Source organism: Cryptomeria japonica, chromosome 5 (genome assembly GCF_030272615.1).
Source record: "Cryptomeria japonica chromosome 5, Sugi_1.0, whole genome shotgun sequence".
NCBI lineage: Eukaryota > Viridiplantae > Streptophyta > Pinopsida > Cupressales > Cupressaceae > Cryptomeria > Cryptomeria japonica.
The window spans coordinates 269,458,975-269,470,330 of NC_081409.1; positions in this window are offsets into that span (position 1 = coordinate 269,458,975).

An 11,356-nucleotide genomic window follows, 5' to 3' on the forward strand; every position below is an offset into this window, starting at 1 on the left:
CTGTAAGAATCATAAAATACCTATCTCCCTGCACACTCCTAGTTTTAATAGGACCACACAAATCAGTATGCAGAAGATCAAGTAAATTGTCTGCAATGAAAGATTTACCTTTGAAGGTTGAGGTAGACATTTTCCACACTTGACACTCTCGCACAAAGGATTTTCCGGTTTGCTCAGCACCGACAATCCTCTAACTGACTTGATCTTATTGGCCTTCACAACATTGTCAAAGTTTACATGGCAGAGTCTCCTATGCCATATCCAGTTGTCTTAAAAGTTAGCCACAAGACATGTACTAACATTAGCATTTAGCTGAAATAGGTTACCTTTGGTCTACATATCGGTAGCCATCAGTTCACCACTCTTTCCTTTGATTTTGCACACTCCATTTTTGAATTCCCGAGTGAGTCCATTATTATTCAATTGAGCAACACTCAAAAGGTTATGCCTTAGACCTTCTACCCAATACACATTGTCAGCACTGCTCTTTCCATTCAGAGAGATGGACCCTCTACCTTTGACCATACATGGTGCATCATTACCAAAATGAACAACACCACCATCATACTCTTCCAGACAAAGAAACTTTCTCTGGTCACCAGTCATATGGTGAGAACAACCACTGTCAATAATCCACTCATTGGAATTATCAAAGCGGGAGACAAGAGCCTTCTTGTCTGACACATCTTCCTTGACTGCTACAAACACAATATCCTCATTTTCTTCATCTTCTGATTCCTCATCAGTGACACCTTCATCAACTGCTACAAAACAATTTCTCTGGTTTCCTCCTTTGAATTTCTTGAAATTTTCTGGTTTATCCTTTCTATCACCATTAGGACAATTTACAGAAATGTGTCCTATCTGGTTACAAGAGAAGCATTTCAAAGGAAGCTTACCTTTATATTTACCAGTTCTGTTAGGAAGTCTCTTGGCAAGAAGAGCTTCAAATTCCATCAAGATCTCCTCATCATCTATTTCTCTGCTCTATCTTGTTTCACCACTGGTACTATCTTCTTTTCCTTTTCTAGATGGTGTAGCAGATGCTCTAAAGGCTGATTCAGTCTTCTGAACACTACCATCAAAGCTATTTAGCTCATAGGCTGTCAACTTTGCAATGATGGAGTCTAGGGACAACTTAGTCTTATCTATTGACCTCAACTTCTGAATAGCAACAACCCTTATTATAGACCGGTAATAAGGATCTCAAAAATTTGCTAACAACACTAGAATCTTCCATTTTACCACCTACACTCTTGATATCTCCAACAACAGTTTTGATTATTATTCCATATTGTTGAATGGTCTCTCCTTCAACCATCCACATGTCTTCAAACTTTCCTCTAAGGCTTTCTTCCTTATCTTGTTTCACATGCTCATCACCTCCATAGATATTCTCAAGAGTATCCCATGCTTCTTAGGGATTTTCTTTATCCTGGACATCAATAAACTCAATGTCAGATAAACTATTGATTAGGGCTTCTATGACTTGCCCATTCTCTTGAATCTCTCTCTTTTGGTCATCAGTGAGAGAACTAGTAGGGATAACATAAACATTCTCAACATAGCTCCAATGTTGAGCACCCATGCTTCTGATGTATATCTTCATTCTATCCTTCCATATTTTAAAGTTATGTCTATTGAATTTTGGACCTTCCCTCTTCATTATCACAATAAGAGATTTCCCTCAAGTGGTTAAGCTTACAACACAGAGGACCTGGAGGATGCTTTGATACCAATTGATAACACAATGATGAATAGTGAGTACCAAACTGGTATTGAGAGGGGGGTGAATCAGTACAGGTACAAAAACTTTTCCTGAACCGGTTTGACTACAAATAGTGAACTTGAGTGCCAATCACTAACACCAGTCATAAACCAAAATACTACCGGTTAAGTACAATGAGAGTGTGAAAGATATAAACTAGAAACACTTATCTTACCACACAACCTACACCCTCATTTCCACATTATCCTTGTGCATAGACAGGTAATCTATCAACAAAAATATAATAACTTGCTAGATCAACATGATTCACTGCTTGACAGAAAACAACAAAGCTTCACATGAAAAAAAGACATCACATATGACACACATATTTTTCATGTGGAAACCCAACTAGGAAAAACCATGGTGGGGATGAATACCCACAGTCTATTTTTGAACTCTTTAGATGTTCGCTCTGTTAGAAGCCTAGTCTAGTTAAGGACTATTACAACAGGTTCTGTTAGGAACTGATCTTGTTAAGGATCTCGCAGTTAAGGGATAGCTAGAATACCCGGTTAAGGGTTACTTTGTTAGAGGATTTTATGAACTCAATGGCTTTGAGTCACCCTGTTAAAGGATTTACAGCAAGCTATTTAATGCTACCCTATTAAGGGATTTTCCAACTATTGAAGTGGTTAGAGATCAACGGGTATTACAATGATTTGGTAATAGCACTTCAATGCCAATGCAGATACGCTTTAGTTCCTTTCTTTTGCATACACACTCTGCAGGTATCAACCCTCTTTTTTGGTCTGGCAAGACTAATGTATCTTTGCACTTAGATACACACACAATATTTGCCAACAACTTCAACATGAAACACAACATCGACCTTATAGGAAATAGATAGGTCGGTAACATAAACCCTAAACCCTAAATATTTAGGTTGAGCAATTGAGTCGGTTCAATCCTGACCATTGAACACTTTGCATTTGAATACAACGGTCTCGAACAGATCTCAAGACATTCTCCATTGTTCATTCTTCATCGCTTCTTGGAGGTGATAACCCATCACGCATTCTCCACCGTTTGCATAGACTTTACACATTCCCGAGGTAAATAGGATCAATCTCTTTCATGCAGGATCCTTCACGTGCATGAGGCTAATGTGGCAACATGATCTGATCTCCATTACAATGCTAACTCATCACATACTGCCATCGGTTGAATCACACAAGCTTGAAACACTTCAATCAAAAACCCTGAAGCTGAGACTACCAACTGGTAGTGATACCATATTAAACCACTTGACCTTTAGCACATATACCGGTTCACTTTGCTAGTTGCTTAACTTAAATAAACCTATTCACTCTTCATCATGTTATCAGTTCACTCTTTAGCATATTACTGGTTCTCTTTCAGCATATTATCAGTTCTCTCTTGAGTATATTACTAGTTCATTCTTTTAGCATATTGACATCAATGACAACACAATATCATCATATCAACATATTCTGTACATATGCCAACAATCTCCCCCTTTGGCATTGATGGCAATATACAAAGATATCTCTCTTTCTGCATCACATCTTCTCCTTAATACTATAGATATCTTTTCCACTTCACATCTTCTCCCCCTTTGATAACAATGCCAAAGTGGAGGCACAAGTTTCCCTGTTCGACTATGTTGCTCCCCCTAAGGAGTAGCATCCTTCAACACATCAATCCAGAAAAGATATAGCAAAATTAGATCTGACTGATGTGGAGTACAAACCTTTAGATTACCTCTTGAAGAGGCATCACCCCTAATTCACCTCTCAGATAGGTAAAATTATCCTTCGGTAGAGGCTTGGTGAATATGTCTGCTAACTGCTCCTTCCTAGAAACATGTTCCAATACCACCTCTTTGTTCTAAACCTTTTCCCTCAAGAAATGATACTTGAGTTCAAAGTGCTTGGTTCTAGCATGTAAAACTAGATTCTTGGAAATGTTAATTGCACTTGTATTGTCACAAAATATACTTACCGGTTCAGATATAGGAAATTTGAAGCCATTCAATACATGCTTCATCTAAATAGTTTGGGTGCAGTTCGTAAAAGCTGCAACATACTCCACTTTTGCTGTAGATTGAGAGATACAACTCTGCTTTTTTCTCATCCATGAGACTAGTCTACCATCGAGAAAGAATGCACCACTGATTGTGCTCTTCCAGTCATCCACATTACCAGCCCAATCAACATCTATGAGAAATTTCAGATTGAAATCATCATTGTATGGATACCATAATCCATAGTCAATAGTTCCCTTCAGATATCTAAGAATCCGCTTGATTGCTACCAAGTGGGATTCTCTTGGGCTTTGTTGAAACTGAGCGGTAATACCAACTGCATGTGCAATGTTCGGTCTGCTATGCACTACATGATGCAACTTACTAATCATTGATCTGTATTCCTTCTCATTTACCAATGCCGAGTCATCCTCTTTTGATAGTTTACAACCGGTCACCATTGGTGTACCAACCAGTTTGTTGTCTTCCATGCCAAAGGTCTTCAACACCTCTTTGACATACTTGGACTGAGTAATAAAGATTCCATCTTTCATTTGCTGAATCTACAGTCCAATAAAGAACTTAATCTCCCTTATGAGTGACATCTCATCTGCAAAGTCATGACTCATCTTGTCATCTCCACCAAAGATTATGTCATCAACAAATACTTCACAGATCAGAATCTGATCTCCTTCTTATTTTAAGTAGATATTGATATCTTCACTTGTTCTTTCAAATCCAATCTTCACAAGATGGGAGTGCACGCATTCATACCATGCTCTAGGTGCCTGCTTCAACCCATACAAAGCTTTATGTAGCCTACACACCATGTCACTGTCTTTTGATAGGGAAAACCCATCTGGTTGCTCTATATACACCTCCTCTTCAAGTATTCCATTTAGAATAGGTTTTACATCCATTTGGTATACCTTGAATCCTTTAAAAGATGCATATGCAAGGAGCATACGAACTCCTTCCAATCTTTCTACTGGAGCAAAGGTTTCTCCATAGTCTTCTCCTTCTTCTTGGGCATATCCTTTACATACTAGTCTGGCTTTGTTCCTTACCATTGTGCCATCCTCATTCAGTTTATTTCTGAAGACCCATTTGGTTCCAATGATATTTTTATGCTCTGGTCTCGGTACCAAAGACCATGTACCATTCTTCTCTATCTGGTAACGTTCTTCTTCCATTGCCTTGATCCAGTCTTCATCTTTATGTGCCTCTTTGAATGATTTTGGCTCAAATTCAGAGATCATACATGAGTTTTCTCTGACCTTTCTTCTTTTAAGAATTCGTGCATCTTTGTCTCCTATGATCTGCTTTGGATCATGATTGAGTTTTACATACCTAGGTATATTCTTAACATATTCCTCTTGCTTTTCTTCTTCATCCTCATCTTCATCAGCATCAGCATCCACCGGTGTAGGAGCACAATTACTGGTACTAGGCTGATTTGCAATTGGTTCCCAAAAGGTTACTACCGGTTCATCTCCTACATGCTCTCTGCCAGTTTCCTCAGGTTTCTCAGAGTTTTCATCAACCCTAACATTAATGCTTTCAACAATTCTCTGAGTCCTATTGTTGAAACATTTGAGAGCTTTGCTCTTTGTGGAATACCCAAGGAATATTCTATCATCACATTTAGCATCAAACTTTCTCTAATATTCACTCCTCTTGATATAACATTTACTACCAAACACTCTGAAGTAGCTTACCACTGGTGTCTTACCGGTCCAGTACTCATAAGGAGTCTTATCCTTTCCTTTCTTGATGAGTACCTAGTTCATTGTGTAGACTACAGTGCTCACCGCTTCTCTCCAAAAGGTGTGAGCAACCTTTCTTTGGATTAGCATGGTTCTATTCACTTCAACCATTGTCTGGTTGTTTCTATCTGCTAAGCCATTTTGCTATGGAGTCCGAGGGGCAGACAGTTGCCTCTTGATGCCATTCTCTTCACAATATTTATTGAATTCACCAGAATTGAATTCTCCTCCTTGATCAGTTCTGAGACATTTGATTCTTCTACCACTTTCCTTCTCTACTAGTGCTCTAAAAGCTTTAAACTTTCCAAAGGCTTCAGACTTGTCCTTCAGGAATGTGACCCACATCATTCTTGAGAAATCATCCATAAGAATCATAAAATACCTATCTCCCTGCACACTCCTAGTTTTCATAGGACCACACAAATCAGTATGCACAAGATCAAGTAAATTGTCTACAGTGAAAGATTTACCTTTGAAAGTTGAGGAAGACATTTTCCCTAGTTGACACTCTCTGCACAAAGGATTTTCCGGTTTGCTCAGCACCAACAATCCTCTAACTGCCTTGATCTTACTGGCCTTCACAATATTGTCAAAGTTTACATGGCAGGGTCTCCTATGCCATATCCAGTTGTCTTCAAACTTAGCCACAAGACATATACTAACATTAGCATTTAGTTGAAATAGGTTACCTTTGGTCTACAAACTGGTAGCCATCAGTTCACCACTGTTTCCTTTGATTTTGCACACTCCATTTTTGAATTCCTGAGTGAGTCCATTATTATTTAGCTGAGCAACACTCAAAAGGTTGTGCCTTAGACCTTCTACCCAGTACACATTGTCAGCACTGCTCTTTCCATTCAGAGAGATAGACCCTCTGCCTTTGACCATACATGATGCATCATTACCAAAATGAACTACACCACCATCATACTCTTCCAGAGAAAGAAACTTACTCCGGTCACTAGTCATATGGTGAGAACAACCACTGTCAATGATCCACTCATTGGAATTATCAAAGCGGGAGACAAGAGCCTCCTTATTTGACACATCTTCCTTGACTGCTACAAACACAATATCCTCATTTTCTTCATCTTCTGATTCCTCATCAGTGACACCTTCATCAACTACTACAAAACAATTTCTCTGGTTTCCTCTTTTGAATTTCTTGAACTTTTCAGGTTTGTCCTTGCTATCACCATTAGGACAATTTACAAAAATATGTCCTATCTGGTTACAAGAGAAGCATTTCAAAGGAAGCTTACCTCTGTATTTACCGGTTCCCTTAGGAAGTCTCTTCGCAAGAAGAGTTTCAAATTCCATCAAGATCTCCTCATCATCCATTTCTCTGCTCTGTCTTAGTTCACCACTGGTACTAGCTTCTTTTCCTTTTCTAGATGGTGTAGCAGATGCTCTAAAGGCTGATTCAGTCTTCTGAACACTACCATCAAAGCTATTTAGCTCATAGGCTGTCAAATTTGCAATGATGGAGTCTAGGGACACCTTAATCTTGTCTATTGACCTCAACTCCTGAATAGCAACAACCCTTATTATAGACCGGTAATAAGGATCTCAAAAATTTGCTAACAACACTGGAATCTTCCATTTTACCACCTACACTCTTGATATCTCCAAGAACAGTTTTGATTCTTATTCCATATTGTTGAATGGTCTCTCCTTCAACCATCCGCATGTCTTCAAACTTTCCTCTAAGGCTTTCTTCCTTAGCTTGTTTCACATGCTCATCACCTCCATAGATATTCTCAAGAGTATCCCATACTTCTTAGGGATTTTCTTTATCCTGGACATCAATAAACTCAATGTCAGATAAACTATTGATTAGCACTTCCATGACTTCCCCATTCTCCTGAATCTCTCTCTTTTGGTCATCGGTGAGAGTACCGGTAGGGATAACAAAACATTCTCAACATAGCTCCAATGTTGAGCACCCATGCTTCTGATGTATATCTTCATTCTGTCCTTCCATATTTTAAAGTTATCTCTATTAAATTTTGGACCTTCCCTCTTCATCATTACAATAAGATCTTTCCCTCAAGTGGTTAAGCTTACAACACAGAGGACCTGGAGGATGCTCTAATACCAATTGATAACACAATGATGAATAGTGAGTACCAAACTAGTACTGAGAGGGGGGGGGGTGAATCAGTACAGGTACAAAAACTTTTCCTGAACCGGTTTGACTACAAACAGTGAACTTGACTTCCAATCACTAACACCAGTCATAAACCAAAATACTACCAGTTAAGCACAATGAGATTGTGAAAGATATAAACCGGAAACACTTATCTTACCACACAACCTACACCCTCATTTCCACATTATCCTTGTGCATAGACAGGTAATCTATCAACAAAAATATAATAACTTGCTAGATCAACATGATTCACCGCTTGACAGAAAACAACAAAGCTTCACATGAAAAAAAGACATCACATATGACACACATATTTTTCATGTGGAAACCCAACTGGGAAAACCACGGTAGGGATGAATACCCATAATCTATTTTTGAACTCTTTAGAAGTCCGCTTTGTTAGAATCCTGGTCTGGTTAAGGACTATTACAACAGGTTCTGTTAGGAATCGATCCTGTTAGGGATCATCTAGTTAAGGGATGGCTAGAATACCTAGTTAAGGGTTAAATCTTGTTAAGGGTTACCTTGTTAGAGGATTTTATGAACTCAATGGCTTTGAGTCACCCTGTTAAAGGATTTACAACAAGCTAGTTAAAGCTACCCTATTAAGGGATTTTCCAACTGTTGAAGTGGTTAGAGATCAATAGGTATTGCAATAATCTGGTAATAGCACTTCAATGCCAATGTAGATCCACTTTAGTTCCTTTCTTCTGTATACACACTTTGCAGGTATCAACCCTCTTTTTTGGTCTGGCAAGACTCACGTATCTTTGCACTTTGATACACACACAAAATTTTCCAAGAACTTATACATGAAACACAACATCGACCTTATAGGAAATAGATAGGTCGGTAACATAAACCCGAAACCCTAAATATTTAGGTTGAGAAATTGATTCGATTCAATCTTGACCATTGAACACGTTGCATTTGAATACAATGGTCTTGAACATATCTCAAGACATTCTCCATCATTCATTCTTCACTGCTTCTTGGAGGTGATAACCCATCATGTGTTCTCCACCATTTGCATAGACTTCGCACATTCCTGAGGTATATAGGATCAATCTCGTTCATGTAGGATCCTTCACGTGCACAAGGCTAACGTGGCAACACAATCTAATCTCCATTACAATGCTAACTCATCACACAATGCCATCGGTTGAATCACACAAGCTCGAAACACTTCAACTAGAAACCCTGAAGTTGAGTCTACCAACCGATAGTCATACCATATTAAACTGCTTCACCTTTAGCACATATACCAGTTCTCATCATTATTCCGGTTCACTTTGCCAGTTGCTTAACTTCAATAAACCTGTTCACTCTTCATCATGTTACCAGTTCACTCTTCAACATATTAATGGTTCTCTTTCAACATATTACCAGTTCTCTCTTGAGTATATTACCAGTTCATTCTTTTAGAATATTGACATCAATAACAACACAATATCATCATGTCAACATATTCTGCACATATGCCAACAAAGTGTGACCGCTAGCGCAGTAGTGTTTGTTGGGCAGAAATGGAATGGTGAGGCTCCGCGGTGATGACAAGGGAGACAACCATTTAATGGAGGATTCATTCTTGTTGCTAATTCCATTTACCTTAATCTGAAAACTAAGATTGAAGAGAAAATTGATAATAATCATTTTGTTCTTTCCTTACATGGCGTGCATTGTCAGATTAGGGGTTTTTGGCCTGGCCTCCCTCAGGTGCACACCTAGATCTCAGAATAGTGGGAGCCCCTTATTACTAGTAAAGTTCACATTTTCCCCATGGCTAAGGGGTTTTTTATTGCTAAGTTCAATAATTCTCAAGATAGAAACAAAATTTTATGTGATCATTATTTTAGGTTGGAGGATAGATATTTGTTGATGATTAAGCCTTGGCACTCTGATTTCAACCCTTCTTCTGAAACATTTAATAAGATCCCGATTTGGGCTCAGCTTCCTAATATCCCCCTTCATTTATGGGTCGATTCTCTTTTAGAGGAAGTGGATGATGCCCTTGGAGATTTTTTGATGGTGGATGATGAATGATCTAATATTTTTCACTCTACCTTTGCCCACATTTTGGTTGAAATGGATGTTTCAAAAGGGATGCATACTGAGATTTTACTTAAATCTTCTAAGGGTTCATGGGTTCAATCTTTGGACTATGAAGGGATTCCCTTCTAATGTAGAAGATGTTTTAAAATAGGTCATGCGGTTGCACAACATCAATTTGAGAAAAAAACAATGATGGCTCATGGTGGAAAGGTGCTTCTCAACAACAATATACAATTGAGAATCTGAGGTGGTTGCGATGGAATCACAAGGTCTTGTGGCATCCTCTTTGGATATCATAAATGGTGGGGGCATCAAATCTGTGCAATATTATCATGTTGAAACCCATAAAGAGAGAGTGATTGGGCCTCAGGCTAAAACTTCTGATGATAGCGTTTCAACTATCAAATCTGGTGGTGTTTCTGATAAGGCTATACCTGCAGGGGGAATACTGATGATATTTCTGAGATAGTGGTTGTAGGCATTCTTTCTTAGGATAATGGTGTGCTGGATTGGCACGATAAGGAAATGCAAGTGGAGGAGGGTTGGATTTTTGTCAAGGACAAGAAAGCTAAGTGCTATAAGCCTTCTTTTGACATGACTCTCTTATCCCACAAGAGTAGCTCTAAATGTAAAACTTCATGGTTCTTTGTTGGGGGCTCATTTTAGGTTGGTTGTTGGCTATTCTTTTTGCAGCTTTGTTTTAGGTTGTGGGAGCCTTTTTTAAAAAAACCCATGTATTTAGTAATGGTTGCCATTTTCACCCATGGTTGTCTAGTGCTTTAATGTTGTTTATGTTAGGATAACTTTCTGGTTGAGGGTTCTAGATCCATTCAAAATCTATTTGTATAGGATTTTGGGTCCCTTCAAGACCTGTTTTTGCTTTAATAAAAAAAATTACTTTTATAAACATAATATTCACAACCATTTCCAACAACCTCCCAACAAACAATCTTTCTGAGAAACCAAAAATGCAAAGGAGAGAAAATAAACCAACCTAGAAAATAGAAGTTATGGAAAAATGAAATTGATGAAGAGAAAATCCAAACCAAGAAAGCTTCCAACCAAATCCAATCAAACTCTCCAAATAAATCAAGAATCTCCAGTATGAAAAAAATTACTCCCGAAATCCAACCCGGGCAAAATATCAAAAGCTCAATAAATAAATTTCATTCAAAAACTATAGCCAAAATCCAACCAATTAGAGTAATTAGAAATACTATATTTCATACCAACCCTCTCCCGAAATTGAGGTAAAAAATATAAAATATTATTATTTACTTTGATAATTGTAATACTTAATGTTAAGTATAGATGCCAAGCTAACAAGATGAGAGGGGGGGGTGAATCATACAAACTCAATCTTCCATAAAAATAACAGATTAAACCTCAGTAACATATCCTTCAGTAATATAACCAAAACTACTAAACATGCAAACTCATAAGCATATAAACATCATAACACTCATAACACCAGATTTAACATGGAAACCCAAATAGGGAAAAACCACTGTGGGATTTCAAACCCACTAAGAAATATACTCTTCTAGAGTATGCTTGGTTAAAAGCAAATCCTGTTAAAGATTACAAACACATTGCTAGATGTGACCCAGTTAAGGGATTTCCCTCAGATC